This window comes from Eleutherodactylus coqui, chromosome 3, assembly GCF_035609145.1.
Source record: "Eleutherodactylus coqui strain aEleCoq1 chromosome 3, aEleCoq1.hap1, whole genome shotgun sequence".
Taxonomy (NCBI): Eukaryota; Metazoa; Chordata; class Amphibia; order Anura; family Eleutherodactylidae; genus Eleutherodactylus; species Eleutherodactylus coqui.
In genome coordinates this window covers 72202099-72217330 of record NC_089839.1, presented here as the reverse complement: position 1 = coordinate 72217330, position 15232 = coordinate 72202099, and the positions used below count along the sequence as shown (strand labels likewise).

Genomic DNA, 15232 nt, shown 5'->3' with positions numbered 1-15232 from the left:
TATATATATATATATATATTAGTATTATGCCATATTCAAGTACACTCCTGAGACATTTTATTTATTCTTATTATTGCAAATGTGAATTGGAAGGGAGGTGGGTTACACTCAATTAAGACAGTTAGAATGGCCTGTAAGAGCAGAGAGTAATTAAGGGAATCGTCCCATGAAAAGTAATGTTTTATAGTTAAGTCCAGCTCAAAATTCTAAGCCTCTTTTTGCATTTACACTTAGTAAAAAAAAAACAAAAAGCTTTCCATCCCCAGATATTCCATGACCAATTTTAAAATAGCGCCACCTGCTGTTTCTATTCTGTGTCCACTTTAAGACCCAATGTCCACTTGCACACACGGATTCCACAGCTGAATCCTGCAGCAGAATCCCTGTGTGCCCGCGGACACTGGGAGAAAAATAGGTTTTCTTACCGTCCCTGCTCAACGGATCTTCTCTGCGTCGGCTCTTCTTTCTTCAGCGCGGCAAATTTTTTTTTTTTTTTGCAGTTCTTTTTTTTTTTTTTTTTTTTTTTTTTTATAAATCTCCTGCTCTCCAGTGGAATCTGCAGCACAGCCAAAAATGACAGCTGTGGCTGTGCGGCGGATATGACTGCTTCCATTGACTTCAAAGGAAGCTGTCCCGTGGGATCCACGGCCAAAATTGAGCATGCTGCGATTTTCTCCCGCAGCGTGCGACCCGCATGTCATCCGCATGCTTTTAAATCGCTTGCGGATGCTAATGCATTCCTATGGGCGGCTTTGATTTGCGATCTCCCGCGCGGGTGACCCAAATCAAAGACTCAAGTGGACATTCAGCCTAATAGTTGTTGGAAGGTGATCACACATGCTCCAGTCTTGATTCTCCCTCTAATCTACTGGGTATGTGGAGGGATACCTGGTGTGGTGAGCATCTGCTTCTGAAGCCACAGCATCTTCTCTGATGTCAGTGGAGATGCTGAGGAAGTGATAGTGAGTTAGACTCGCCACATCAGGGATCTCTCCACATGCTTTAAAGGGGTTGGGGCCTTTACAGTTTTTTTTTTAACCCATTAAGGACCATGCACTGTAAAAAATATGCTTGGTCCTGAGCATTAATCACAGCCAATAGTAAATATACGGCGCGGGATTAAGACTTCTGCTCTTGCATTGGAGCAGGTCGGATCCTAAGATGTCACTTCTGCCTATCTCTTTTACTGGCTACCTAGTGCTCAATGAGTGCTATGTTGAGAATGGGACACCCAGAACATCAGAGCTGCAGGGTCTTAGCAGAGCTCGGACCAGCTCTCACAGTTACAGGGGCTCCTATGGATGCTCCAGGTACAGTGGAAAAGTGTGAAATAAAAAAAAAGAAATGGTGTGAATTACCCCTAAGGGTCTTATATGATGATCTGGGGAACATAGATGTTTGAAAAAAAAAAAGCTACAAAAATAAGTTTAAAAAATTACAGAATAAAGTATATCTAAAAAATAGAAAGCTACCCACAGCCGATGCCAGCCTAATCTGTCCCCCTATCCGCTCTTTAATCCGAAATTATATATCACGATGACCAAAACCAAATGGCAAATCCATTCCCGAACTTTATTTTAACGTATTTAGAAGAAAAAAAATAAAGAGCCATGAGGCTGGGTTCACACAGGGCGGATTTGCCGTGGGAATTCTGTCCAGAATTTCGCTGCGGCACAACCGCCTTCACAACCGGGATTGGCCAGCCATGTGGATAAGATTTCTCAGAAATCTCGGCCACATGGGACAGTGAATCCGTCATGGCAAAGCCGGCATTGCGGCACAGATTCGTCGAATGCAGCATGTCCGTTTTTACTTTTTATTCCACTACAGCCACACTCTCCTCTATTGGAGCGTCGGCCGCAGCGGAAAAGCGAGTGGCCAGGCCGCTTCAAAACCCGTGGCTAAGTGCCGCGGGTTTTGAAGCAGCGCTTTTCCCAGCAGAAATCTTGCAGTTTTTCGCTGCAGCCAAACCTCGAGATTTCCGCCGGGATTCCGACGTGTATGAACCCAGCCCTAATATTAAAACTTTTTTTACATTTTTTTGCTTTTTGTACACACTACCCCCTAATAAATTGAAAAAAATTAAAATCTAGCTTTGTATGTGATTGAAAAAATAATTTAGGCAGGCCAGGAAAAAAAATAGGGACGTAAAAACACCAAATGGCTAAAATCACTAAAAAGTGCCTGGTTCTTTAGGACCAAAACCGCCTTGTCCTTAAGGGGTTAAAGCAACTGCCCGTGACCAAAAATAATATAAACAGCTTAAGCTGTTCGGGCTCCCTGCAGCTGCAGCTGCTAGCCACGGTTCTCCCTCGGATGCTGTGTTTATAAGCTGCAGTTGGACTGATGATGGTATGACACGGGCTCCTGCAGCCGATTGCAGGCCTCAGCGGTCCAACCCCGTGATTTCTCGTCAGCAGGCTGACTGCAGCCTGTGAACACAGCATCCAAGGCCAAGACTGATGTAATCAGCTGCAGGGAGCCCGGATGGGGGAGCATAAGCTGTCCTTATTGTTTTTGGGCAGCTGGCTTTAACCCTTTAAGGCCACAGGGCGTAGGTTTATGTCCTGGCTGCTCGGTACTTAACGCAACAGGACGTAAACTTACGCTCTGGATGACATAAGATCAGAAGCTGAACCAGCGCCATCGCGCAGCATGAGCCGGCTGTCACAGGTAGCCAGCCTCGCGCTGCTTCAGCGGGGGTACATAAGAACAGTGACCCCCGCTGTTAACCCTCTACATACTGCGATCTATGTAGATAGCAGCATGTAAAGGTTTCACAGGGAGGGCCGATGGGTTGTCATGGCAAAAGGACTCCAGATACTGGCGTCCTGGGTTGCCACTGCCTATGAGAACTATTAAGAGTGCTAAGGTAATGCAATACAGAAGACTTGCAATGCCTCAAAAAAAATACCAAAAAAAACACCCTTTTTGATTAAAAATGTCAGAGAAAGCCCACAGATTTGGTAACACTATGTCCGTAATGAATGAAAGTGATCAAAAAAGCTGTATGTACCCCAAAATGGTACAAATTAAGAAGTTTTGCCCATTGAAAAATAAAAAAGCATGCAGTGATGATTATCATTTTAAAAAAAGGTTTTTTTATCGTGCAAAAGTGGAAAAACCTAAAAAATGATATTTTTGGCATTGTTGTAATTGTACCACCCACAGAAAACACAGAAAAAAAAACTTGACTTTGAGGCTTTATTCACATGAGCGTTTTTATGCGGCTATGTAGCCATGTTTTCACGCCCGGCTGAAAAATGTGGCGATCTGAACCGTTGAATTCCAATGCATACGTTCACATGGGCGAATTTGCGGCACGTAAAAACGTTGCACCGTAAAAAAAAAAAGTAGAACATACGCGAACGAAATCGGCGGGCGCTTTTACTCATGGTTGGAACAGATAGTTCTGGATTTCTTTCGACTGATATACACTGGCAGCTCTCATAGACTCCTATGGGAGCTGGAAAAATAGGGAGGGGGAGGCAGTTTAGCAGCGTCCAACGCAGGGAAAAGATTACAAATGCCGCTCTTTAGGCATTTGAAGTCATTCCAATGATTTATGCCGACCGAGGGATTTCCGGGCTGCAGCATATTTTTTTCTAATACGTCGCGCCCAGCCGTCTGAATTGATGAAAAGACTCTAAGCTCGGGACTTGATAACGGAAAATCGTCCATTCATTCGAATTAACATCACGTACGTGCGAACGTAAAAACGCATACGATTGTGTGAAGGAGCCCTAAGGCCTCCCTCACACAGGCGTTTGCAGATTCAGCCTGGTTTTGGCAGTGTTGTCATGCGTTATGCCAGTGTGTTGACAAGGAAGCTTATCAATCAAACTACTAACTACCACTTGTCTGTTTGTATGAATGTAAGTATGTGTGTGATTAAGTCTTATAGCGCAGCTCCCTGGCAATGTCATTGCCCCCCCCCCCTCCCCCCGGCGATGTCGTAGCCCCGTCCCCAGACTGTCGTAGCTCCGCCTCCTGGCGCCGTTGTGGCAGATCCTAACACACTGAGAATACAACTAAGCCGTTATGCCAGACACAGCTCAGCGGTCCTGGCAGGACACACTGACCTACTGTCACCACTGAGATGCGGCGGGCTAAAGGACCTGTGGTGACATCATTGCTGTGGGAGGAGCCATTCTGGAGTTTGGTAGTACTGTATTCTGGATAAGCTGACAGGGATCACATGACCAGGGGCTCATCATTGTATCCAATAGCTGTGTGTGTCATGTGTGCAGTCAGCATAAATGTAGTAGAGCTGCAAGTGGCCGTTTGTCTAATGTGCTGTGCATGTAATGTGTATAGTCAGCATGGATGTATGTCATGTAGCACAGCTGTGTTTGTGATGTGCATGTCATGTAGCAGAGCTGAGTTTGTAACATGCGCGTGTACTGTGGCACAGCTGTGTCTGTCATATGCATATAATGTAGCAGACCTGTGTTTGTACCATGCACATGTGATGTCTGTCAGGTGCATGTCATGTACCAAAGCTGTATCTGTGACGCACATGGCCTGTAGCAGAGCTGAGTTTGTAACATGCGCATGTACTGTGGCACAGCTGTGTCTGTCATATGCATATAATGTAGCAGACCTGTGTTTGTACCATGTGCATGTCATGTGTGTCAGGTGCATGTCATGTACCAAAGCTGTGTCTGTGACGCACATGGCCTGTAGCAGAGCTGAGTTTCTAACATGCGCATGTACTGTGGCACTGCTGTGTCTGTCACGCAAATATAATGTAGCAGAGCTGTGTTTGTACCATGTGCATGTCATGTGTGTCAGGTGCATGTCATGTACCAAAGCTGTGTCTGTGACGCACGTGTCATATAGCTGAGCTGAGTTTGTAACATTTGCATGTACTGTGGCACAGCTGTGTCTGTCACGCGCATATAATGTAGCAGAGCTGTGTTTGTACAATGCGCATGTCATGTCTGTCAGGCACATGTCATGTATCAAAGTTGTGTGCGTCTGTCACACGCCCATGTACCTCAGCTATGTGTATGAAATGCATGTAGCAAAGCTGCGCCACCAGAAACACTGGTACTATAATTTCCTAATAATTGCTAGTACTCGCCTAGCAGGTGCCGTATGGGTCCCTGTCGCTGATCCCTGGCACTGCTCCAGGCTTCCCCTGCACTGACAGATTGTCTATTGCTGGTAGCAAACTTTTAGAAATCCACCTCCAGCAAGGGATTGCTGTGATTGGTTCTCGGTGCTGGCTCGACCCACCAATCATAACCATTCATTGACTGGCTCAGCCAATCAGAGGCGGTGAGCTAGTATAGCTAGGGCTGATTTTTGGGGTAGGGATTTTATTTCAAGTCCCCTAAAAATCTGTGTGTGGTTAACGCTGACAAAAACGCAGCCTTGGGTTGTGCAGCGTTTTCATCAGTACTGAAACCGCTGCCCATTTATTTCAATTAGCGACACACGGCTGAAAACAGCCAAAGATTGAACATGCATCGCTGTCAAAGCGCAGTGTTGAAGACGCTGCATTTTGACACTTGTGTGAACAGCCCCAATGAAATGAATGGGAGCCTTGTGCAGTGTCTAGCGCTGCGCCGAAAAAAACGCGCTAAACGCTGCATAAAAATGTCTGTGTGAGGGAGGCCTAGGCTGTATGATTAAAAAAAAAAAAATTTTAGAATTGATGGGTTTTCTTTCCCTGCACTTCAAAAACAAAAATGTTTAAAATACATTATATGCACCCTAAAATGGTACCAAGAAAAACTAGAGTTCGCTACGTAAAAACCAATACTTATACGGCCATGTCAATGATGCCATGCTGATGCCAGGGCAAACTGTTTTCCCTGCAGACTTAGGTCAGTTTTGCATGCTCCTGTATTGGCTTGTAAAGGGAGTAAAGGTGCTGCAGTCTCATCGGATCATCACTTAGAGAAGAGGCATAAAGACCTCTCACTCAGAACTGCATTCCAACCAGGAGAATCAGAGTAATTCAATATAGGCACAACATCAGCTTTACTAATGATCGGACATGTCTGAGTGCTGAACCCCTTTGATACAAGTGCAGGTTAAAATACCAAAGCCACATTCATTTCTTCACTGTGTTAGATTTCTGCCTAGTGCACAACACATGGGTTTACAATGACCCTGGAGAGAACTACCTGCGTCATGCAGCACCCCCTCAGGTGCTTTCGTCTTGCCTGGAGTGTACCTTTAAATATAACTGTAAACACGGCTTCAACCAGACCATACAATCTTCCTGCAGGTCCTTTGTGCATTAACATCTGCATCCATGTAATGATAATTGCACATTATAGGGAATTTGTACAAGCTATAACCACAAAAAAATTGAGACTTTGCCCGTGTTCTGTGGTCCTTGACACTTTAAAAAGGAAAGTAATTGGGATGAAGAGGCGGAGCCACTGGTGTAAATTACACTGCAAATCTTGGCTATCTCACAGCTGACATAGCTTTGACCTTTTGGCACGCAGGATGGTCAGAGGTTTACGTCTTTAATTCTAATATATTCTAGATTTGGGATCAGCATATAAAATGCAAGTCTAAGATAATTCTCCCACAAATAAAAATACTAACGACCACCTGTCCGTGAGTGAGTTACATGCTCCGCCCCTGATCACATGACGGTGGCACAGGTCCTTTATCCCTACACAGATTACAGACAGACTGCATCCCCTACAAACTCCTTGCAGCCTCGGTTCCTATGGAATACTAAGGAACACATAGCCGGACAGCAGCCGTGTGTTTACAGGACCTGTGATGATGTCACTGTCATGTGAACTGGGGTGGAGCATGTAACTCACTCGGGATGAAGGATCTGTGATGACAGCATCATGTGATCGGGGCGAAGCATGACTGTGACATCATCACAGGTTTTTTACTGCTTGTGATCCCTCTTGTGGATGAAGAATGTATGTAGCAGAGCTGTATGTGATGTACATGGAGCAGAGCTCTGTGTGTGACGTGCATGTAGCAAAGCTTGCGCCACCAGAAACACTGCTACTATAATTTCCTAATAATTACTAGTCTTTTATTAAAGTTGACATGGAGTAGCATTGACAAAATACCCGCCTGCTGAAAGGGCTGCGTCTGATTGGCTAAGCGCTCAGCCATTCATTGAAGCACTGTGACCAATCACAGGAAGCGCTCAGCTGTCATTCAATGAATGTCTGAGCACTGCCTGTGATTGGCTGAACGCTCAGCCAATCGGATGCAGCCCTTTCAGCAGGCGGGGATTTTAAATCCCCGCCTGCTAAAAGAACTTCATTACAGTGCCGGAGACCAAGCGGCTAGATGTGCCTGAGCCCCGGTATCCTATTGCTTTCAATGGGGCCGCCAGCAGTGGCATCCCCATTGAAATCAATGGGAGAGCTTCGCGATCCTCTGCCACAGCTGTGGCAGGGGATTCCTTACTCCCCGCAGGTAGTCCCCTTGTCACGGAACACTGTGACAGTGCTGTCACGGTATTCAGTGACAAGGGGACTCCCCGCTGGTAATATTGACACGCACCACGGACCTATGGTGCATGCATGGCCTATGTTTTGCAGGTACGTTCTTTTGCATGCCTGTAAAACACAGACATGTGAACACACCATAAGGAACCAATGGTTCTAATAAACGTGCGGTTTTGTGCGGACGTATCTATGCACACAAACACGCTCATGTGAACAAAGCTTTAGGTATTTGTGTTACCATGCAGGGCGGCGCTGGGTCCCGCGGCCGGCGCGCGCCGCTTCGAGCTTGGCTTCGGCGCCCCGGAGCTGTGCTGTCAGGGATCTCCCGGCGGCGTGGAGCAGCCAGCGTGCAGCAGCGTGGAGCAGCCAGCGTGCTGCGGCGTGGGCGTGTCCGCCCGTAGGGTGCCGCCCGCTCTCATCCACCTCCCTTATGCAACAGGGGGAGAGTCGGCTCCTCCCACTCTCCGCCCCGGGGCGGAGGCTTTTAGTTAAAAGGCTGGCAGTGACCTGAACTCACTGCCAGTTATTGGTTCTGCTAGCCTCTAGTCAGGTCTATTCTAGTCTGTCCTAGTTGCTTGTCAGTTTCCTTTCGTTTGCCTGTGAGCTCCACCTCCAGCCTTGTTTCACCTCGTAGTTTTGTTGGTCTGTTTCACCTGCCTCTTCTGTCGGCACTCTGTCCCCTGTTAGTTGTTCCATCCAGGTAGTCGCCAGGTCCCTAGCCAGTGCAGGGACTGCCGCCCAGTTGTCCGCCTGGGGTTAGCCAGGGCCGAGGCAAGTAGGCAGGGACAGTGGGGTGCAGGAGATCAGGGCACCCCAACTGGCGCTCGGGGGGCAGAGTGCCGTAACATAATAACTGGCCCTTTAAAACCGTTTTTGTCATGGAGGCGATCAGTTCCCTCACGAACCAGCTGCAGGCCCTGGTGCCTGTGATCCAGGATTTATCCGCCCGCATGGTGGCCCAGGAGCAGCGGGGGGTGTCGCAGGGGCCGGACGCCTCAACCAGCCCCGAACCCAAGTGCCCTCTTCCCGAGGTGTTTTCTGGGGAGAGGAACAAGTTTTTTGTTTTCCGACAGGCGTGTTGCCTGTTTTTTCGCATGCGTCCCCGTTCTTCCGGGTCGGAGGCTCAGAGGGTCGGGCTGATAATGTCCCTGCTGCGGGGCTCGGCACAGACATGGGCTTTCTCCATCCCCGAGGGTTCCTCCTGCCTGCAGTCCGTGGACTCCTTTTTTCAGGAACTCGGGGGTATCTTCGACGAACCGGACCGAGCGGGGTTGGCGGTTTCACAGTTGTTGGCGCTGCGGCAGGGGTTGTCATGTGTGGAGGATTATTGCTCCAACTTCAGACGCTATGCGGGGGATACGACATGGAACGATAGCGCGCTGAAGGACATTTTTCTGCAGAGCCTCTCGGACGCAGTTAAAGACCTGTTAATTTCCCATCCCGTTCCCGGGTCCTTAAGGGAGGCTATGGAGCTAGCGGTGAGAGCAGATAGGAGGCTCAGGTCTAGGAAGCAGGACAGGCAGACCCGTAGAGTCAGGGAGGTCAGTGGCCCTGGTCCCTCCTCCTCCTTACCAGTCTCTGCGCCCGAGCCGATGGAGGTGGACCCGCTGGACCCCAAAGAGCGACGCCGGATCCGTTTGTTGCATCGTCTCTGCCTCTACTGCGGGAAAGCTGGACATCGGGTGATAACCTGCCCACTGAGGTCTCAAACGCCCGCAGCCGGAACCGGCGGAAAACTCCGAGTCCTAGGCGATTGCAGGGAGGATCGCCTAGGACTTCAGGTACTTCCTAAACTTTTGGTACCGTGTCATGTTAGATTCGGGGATTTTTCCCGATCAGGGCGGGCGTTTATTGATTCCGGAGCAGCCGCTAACTTGATAAGTCTGGGTTTTGTCCGTTCTCTGATGGCGGAATTTGTGGCGTTGAAGACGCCAATTCATTTTACCAGCATTGATGCTACCCCTCTCTCTACAGGCTTGGTACGATGGAGGACCCCAAGATTACAGTTCACGGTGGGGGTCCTCCACTCGGAAGAACTGTCTTTCTTGGTTATGGAAAAAATGTCGGTTGATGTGGTGCTTGGTATGCCCTGGTTGGCACTGCACAACCCCCAATTTGATTGGTCCACCCGGGAATTGACTCATTGGGGGTCATCGTGTCACAATCACCTGTCTACTATAGCTGTGTGCTCCGCAGATACGGTGCTCATTCCGGAGTATTTGTCAGACTTTCAGGATGTATTCTCCAAACGACTGTCTAAGGCTCTGCCCCCCCATAGGGAGTGGGACTGTGGTATCGACCTGATTCCCGACGGTCCCATCCCTAAGGGAGCCATATTCAATCTGTCAGGTCGTGAGCATGAAGCCCTCAAGTCCTATGTCTCGGAAGCTCTGGCCAACCGACATATCCGGCCGTCCAGGTCCCCGGCCGGGGCAGGTCTCTTCTTTGTAGAGAAGAAGGACGGGACACTAAGGCCTTGTGTGGATTATCGGGCCTTGAATAAAATCACTGTGAAGAACCAGTGCTCCTTGCCCCTAATTCCTGACTTGTTGAATCAGGTGGTAGGGGCTCACTGGTTCTCCAAACTGGACTTAAGGGGGGCTTACAATTTAATTCGCATCAGAGAGGGAGATGAATGGAAGACAGCGTTCAACACCCCGTTAGGACATTTTGAATGTCTGGTCATGCCTTTTGGACTCTGTAATGCCCCCGCTGTGTTTCAGGGTTTTATGAACGCAGTCTTCCACGACTTCCTGGGGGTATTTCTGGTCATTTATCTGGACGACATCCTGGTGTACTCACCTGACTGGGATTCACATGTGCGGCACCTGAGGTTGGTCCTGACCCGTTTGCGCGAGTATCAACTTTTTGTCAAATTAGAGAAATGTACATTTGGCTCTAAACAAGTATCCTTCCTTGGTTATGTAATTTCCCCCACAGAGATTCAGATGGAGTCTGATAAAGTAGCAGCAATCTCCCAATGGGTCAGACCCGACAACCTCAAGGCTCTCCAGCGGTTCTTAGGTTTTGCAAATTTCTACCGCAAATTCATTAGAAATTACTCAGTTATTGCTCAACCTCTGACCGACCTGACTAAGAAGGGGGCTGACTTGGGTAAGTGGTCGCCTGCAGCCCTTGAGGCCTTTAGCCGTCTAAAAAAGGCATTCACGACTGCCCCGGTGCTAATACAGCCGGACGCACTACTACCCTTTTTTATTGAGGTAGACGCGTCGGAAGTGGGGACAGGAGCAGTATTGTCGCAGGAAGTCAGTGGGAGGTCTGGCTATAGCCCATGTGCGTTCTTTTCGCGAAAGTTCAATTCAGCAGAGCGCAACTACGACGTGGGTAACCGGGAATTGTTGGCTATCAAATGGGCTCTGGAAGAGTGGCGACACCATCTTGAGGGTGCTAGACACCCAATTACCGTATATACTGATCACAAGAATCTGGTATATCTCGCCAATGCGAAAAGACTCACTGCTCGTCAAGCCAGGTGGGCGTTGTTCTTCGCCAGGTTTAACTTTGTCGTGACATATATCCCCGGAGAGAAGAACGTGAAGGCGGATGCTCTGTCACGGAGTTTCGGGGTACCAGACAGTGGGACCATGACTCCCGAGAATATCTTAGCCCCCGGCGTGGTGGTGGCAGTGTTAGAGTCTAACTTCGTCCCTCAACTACAGGATGCCCAGCAGGACGCTCCGTCAGGGGTGCCGGAGGGCAGATGGTTTGTGCCAGAGACCCTACGCCCTAGAGTCATGGATGAGTCCCACTCGTCGGCTCTCGCCGGGCATCCAGGGTTCCAGGGGACCCTGGAGCTTTGCTCCCGATACTTCTGGTGGCCAGGCATGTCTCAGGAGATCCGCAACTTTGTGAGGGGTTGCTCGGTCTGTGCTCGCAATAAGAGTCGGCGGCGTCCTCCGGAGGGTCCTCTGAGACCACTACCGGTTCCTTCCAGTCCCTGGTCTCACTTATCAGTAGATTTCATCACTGACCTACCAGAATCCCAGAAATGCACCACTATCTTAGTGGTGGTCGAGCGGTTCTCAAAGATGGCACATTTTGTGGCGTTAAAAAAGCTACCCTCGGCAAAAGAATTTGCCACGATTTTTGTAAAGGAAATAATTCGCCTACATGGGGTTCCCCAAAATATTGTATCTGATCGCGGGGTTCAGTTTGTGTCGCAGTTTTGGCGTGCCTTCTGCAGAAACCTGGGAACGTCGCTTTCCTTCTCGTCAGCGTTCCACCCGCAGACTAATGGTCAGACTGAGCGGAAGAACCAAGACTTAGTGCAATATTTACGGTTGTTTGCCAGCGAAAAGGCTTACCAGTGGGCAGAGTTCCTGCCGTTGGCAGAGTTTGCACTAAACAACCGCCTTTGTTCTTCTACTGGGGTGTCCCCATTTTTTAGTGTATACGGTCAGCATCCTCGCTTCCTTACAGCAATCCCTACTCCGTCGCTCTGTCCGGCAGCGGATGACGCCACAGATACGCTTCGGGGAGTATGGAAAGAGGTGCAGAGAAACTTGGAGGCAGCGGGGGCCCGTATGCAGTTGCGCAGTGGGAAGAGTCTGTCTGTGTCTGAACCTTACAGGGTGGGACAGAAGGTATACCTGTCTTCTAAAAATCTCAAATTGCGGGTCCCGTCCTTGAAGCTGGCGCCACGTTACGTGGGGCCGTTTGCCATCACACGTGTGGTGAACCCACTCGCCTACGAGCTGGGGTTGCCAACCACATGGAGGGTTCACAGGGTATTCCATAAGTCGCTGCTGAAACCTTTTGTCCCTTCGGTGATACCCACCTCCGGTCCCCCTCCGCCCACCCTGGTCCGGGATGAAGTCGAATACGAGGTCCAGGAGATACTGGACTCTCGTCGGTGTCGAGGAATCCTACAATACTTGGTGGCCTGGAAGGGTTTTCCACCAGAAGATCATTCCTGGGTGGCCGCATGTGATGTTCATGCTCCCGTGTTGGTACGGCGGTTCCACCGTCGTTTTCCAGATAAGCCTGGTCGAGTTTCCGGGGGCCCGGAGGTCCCCCGTCAGAGGGGGGGTAATGTTACCATGCAGGGCGGCGCTGGGTCCCGCGGCCGGCGCGCGCCGCTTCGAGCTTGGCTTCGGCGCCCCGGAGCTGTGCTGTCAGGGATCTCCCGGCGGCGTGGAGCAGCCAGCGTGCAGCAGCGTGGAGCAGCCAGCGTGCTGCGGCGTGGGCGTGTCCGCCCGTAGGGTGCCGCCCGCTCTCATCCACCTCCCTTATGCAACAGGGGGAGAGTCGGCTCCTCCCACTCTCCGCCCCGGGGCGGAGGCTTTTAGTTAAAAGGCTGGCAGTGACCTGAACTCACTGCCAGTTATTGGTTCTGCTAGCCTCTAGTCAGGTCTATTCTAGTCTGTCCTAGTTGCTTGTCAGTTTCCTTTCGTTTGCCTGTGAGCTCCACCTCCAGCCTTGTTTCACCTCGTAGTTTTGTTGGTCTGTTTCACCTGCCTCTTCTGTCGGCACTCTGTCCCCTGTTAGTTGTTCCATCCAGGTAGTCGCCAGGTCCCTAGCCAGTGCAGGGACTGCCGCCCAGTTGTCCGCCTGGGGTTAGCCAGGGCCGAGGCAAGTAGGCAGGGACAGTGGGGTGCAGGAGATCAGGGCACCCCAACTGGCGCTCGGGGGGCAGAGTGCCGTAACAATTTGTTTTTTAGATGTATTGATGTGATGTAATTTCTTGGCATTTGGCAATGTCAAAGATGGTTGCAAGTGTTTCTTTGCGCATGCGCAATTATATGATGTGTGCACAATAGGTAGAACGGGCTTTTGTTTCTCCTCTGATAACGACAGGGTAGTCAGGTGATCTTAGATTATGTTTTGATTGACTCTAAATCCTATTTATACCCCGCGTGTCACCATTTGAAACACTTTTGCTGATGAAATGTGTGTGTGTTTTTATTACGCTTTGTACATTATAAGTAATATATATATATTTGTGAGACTGTTGATGTTTAAAATCAGTACATCAGTCTTTTGTGAAATGTTCGTGGGATGACATTTTTTTATAGTGTGATTCATGTTTGAGATGATTTATGTATTAAATAAAGCATTTTTGGTTTCAGAGTTATGTGCTCTGTATTTGTGTTTATACCATGTCAACTTTAACATAAGACTAGTAATTAATAGGAAATTATAGTACCAGTGTTTCTAGTGGCACACAGCTGGGCTACATGCACGCCAAACACACAGCACTGCTACATACAATGTTCGTTCCACACAACAGGGATCAGAAGCTGCACAGCACTGGAGATGAAGGACTTGTGATGACGTCACCGTCTTGCTCCGCCCCTGATCACATGACGGTGAACCTCATCCTGAGTGAATGACTTGCATGCTCTAACCTGATCACATGACTGTGACGTCATCACAGGTCCTGCATTCTTGTGCAGATTACGGGCAGACTAGAAAACCCCTGCGGCCTCAGTTGCTATGGAACACTAACGAACACCTAACGGTACAGCAGCCGTGTGCGTACAGGACCTGTGATGATGTCATCGTCATGTGATCAGGGATGAAGCATGTAACTCCTTCACTGGGGATGAATGAAGGACCTTTGACTTCACTGTCATGTGATCAGGGGCGGAGCATGTAAGTCACTCACAAACCCACTCACACACTGATGGGCAGGTCATTGTTAGTATCTTGATTGTGTGTTTCTGAAACCACATGAAGGCATGTTTACAGTTTCACACACCGCCTTTTGTTCGGATATGTACATTAGGGCCACTGGATACTGGCGAGAGTGATAACTGGCCGCGATTCACGGATCGATATCGCCCCCAATCCTTTAGAAAAACCCTAGATGCAAGGTGTTCACTTGGAAACAGCCTTGCATCCCTGTAGGGGTTCCCTTCATCCCCGCCCCAGCTGTCATAGCTGCCGCAGGAGATCGCAATATCTCCAATTGCTTTCAATGGGGCCGGTGCTGCTGCCGCCACCCCCGTTGGAAACATGTGAAATACCCTCTATGCGACAGCTTCGCATCCCTGTGGGGCTGAAGGAATCCTCTGCCACAGCAGTCACAGCCGGGGATCGCGATGTTCTCCCACTGTTTTCAAAGGGCGGCAATGGGTGATATCACATAAAGAAAGGAGATGCTGCGGTTTTTTAAAAATTTATTTATTTATTTTTTTTCCCCCACACAGCATCGCATGAGTAAAAACATCACAAATGAGAAGGAAACCATTCAAAAACATCAGTTTCATAATCATGTGTTATCACTCACTCTTGCATCACTAAAAAACCCGGCGATTTTCTCACCAGTCTGAAGGAACCCTAGGCTGATGGCATATTGTACTTTTTGTACTTTGCATCAGTGAGATACTCAGGATCCATTCCCAACCTCATCACTTATCTGTCGTGAATCCTTGACATTAGTGTGAACAGAGTCTTGCTATGAACTACACGATCAAATGTCTAGTTATGGAGTCATTGTCCAGCTTCTACTTAGCAGAGTGATTCCTTCACCCAAACATCCCCATTATTTGACTACCGTTAGTTCATCTAAATCAATCCCTATAACCCCAGTAGTTATTTTTCCAGTACCTTTTGCCAGTAGAGTCATGTGTTTTGGCCTTCTGGATGTCATGACTAAATTCTGTAATCGGAAAAATATAACTAGAGATGAGCGAGCATACTCGCTAAGGACAATTACTCTATCGAGCAATGTCCTTAGCGAGTACCTGCCCGCTCGGAAGAAAAGGTTCGGGTGAGTTGCGGGGGGGAGAGAGGGAGAGAGAGATCTCCCCTCCGTTCCT

The 15232-nt window shown here is 49.0% G+C and overlaps 1 protein-coding gene across 1 annotated transcript in view; it reads left to right on the top strand.

Annotated features, from left to right (window-relative positions):
• VRK2 (VRK serine/threonine kinase 2) overlaps positions 1 to 15232 on the top strand; it is a 107045-nt gene that overhangs the window by 72009 nt on the left and 19804 nt on the right. The window lies entirely within an intron of this gene.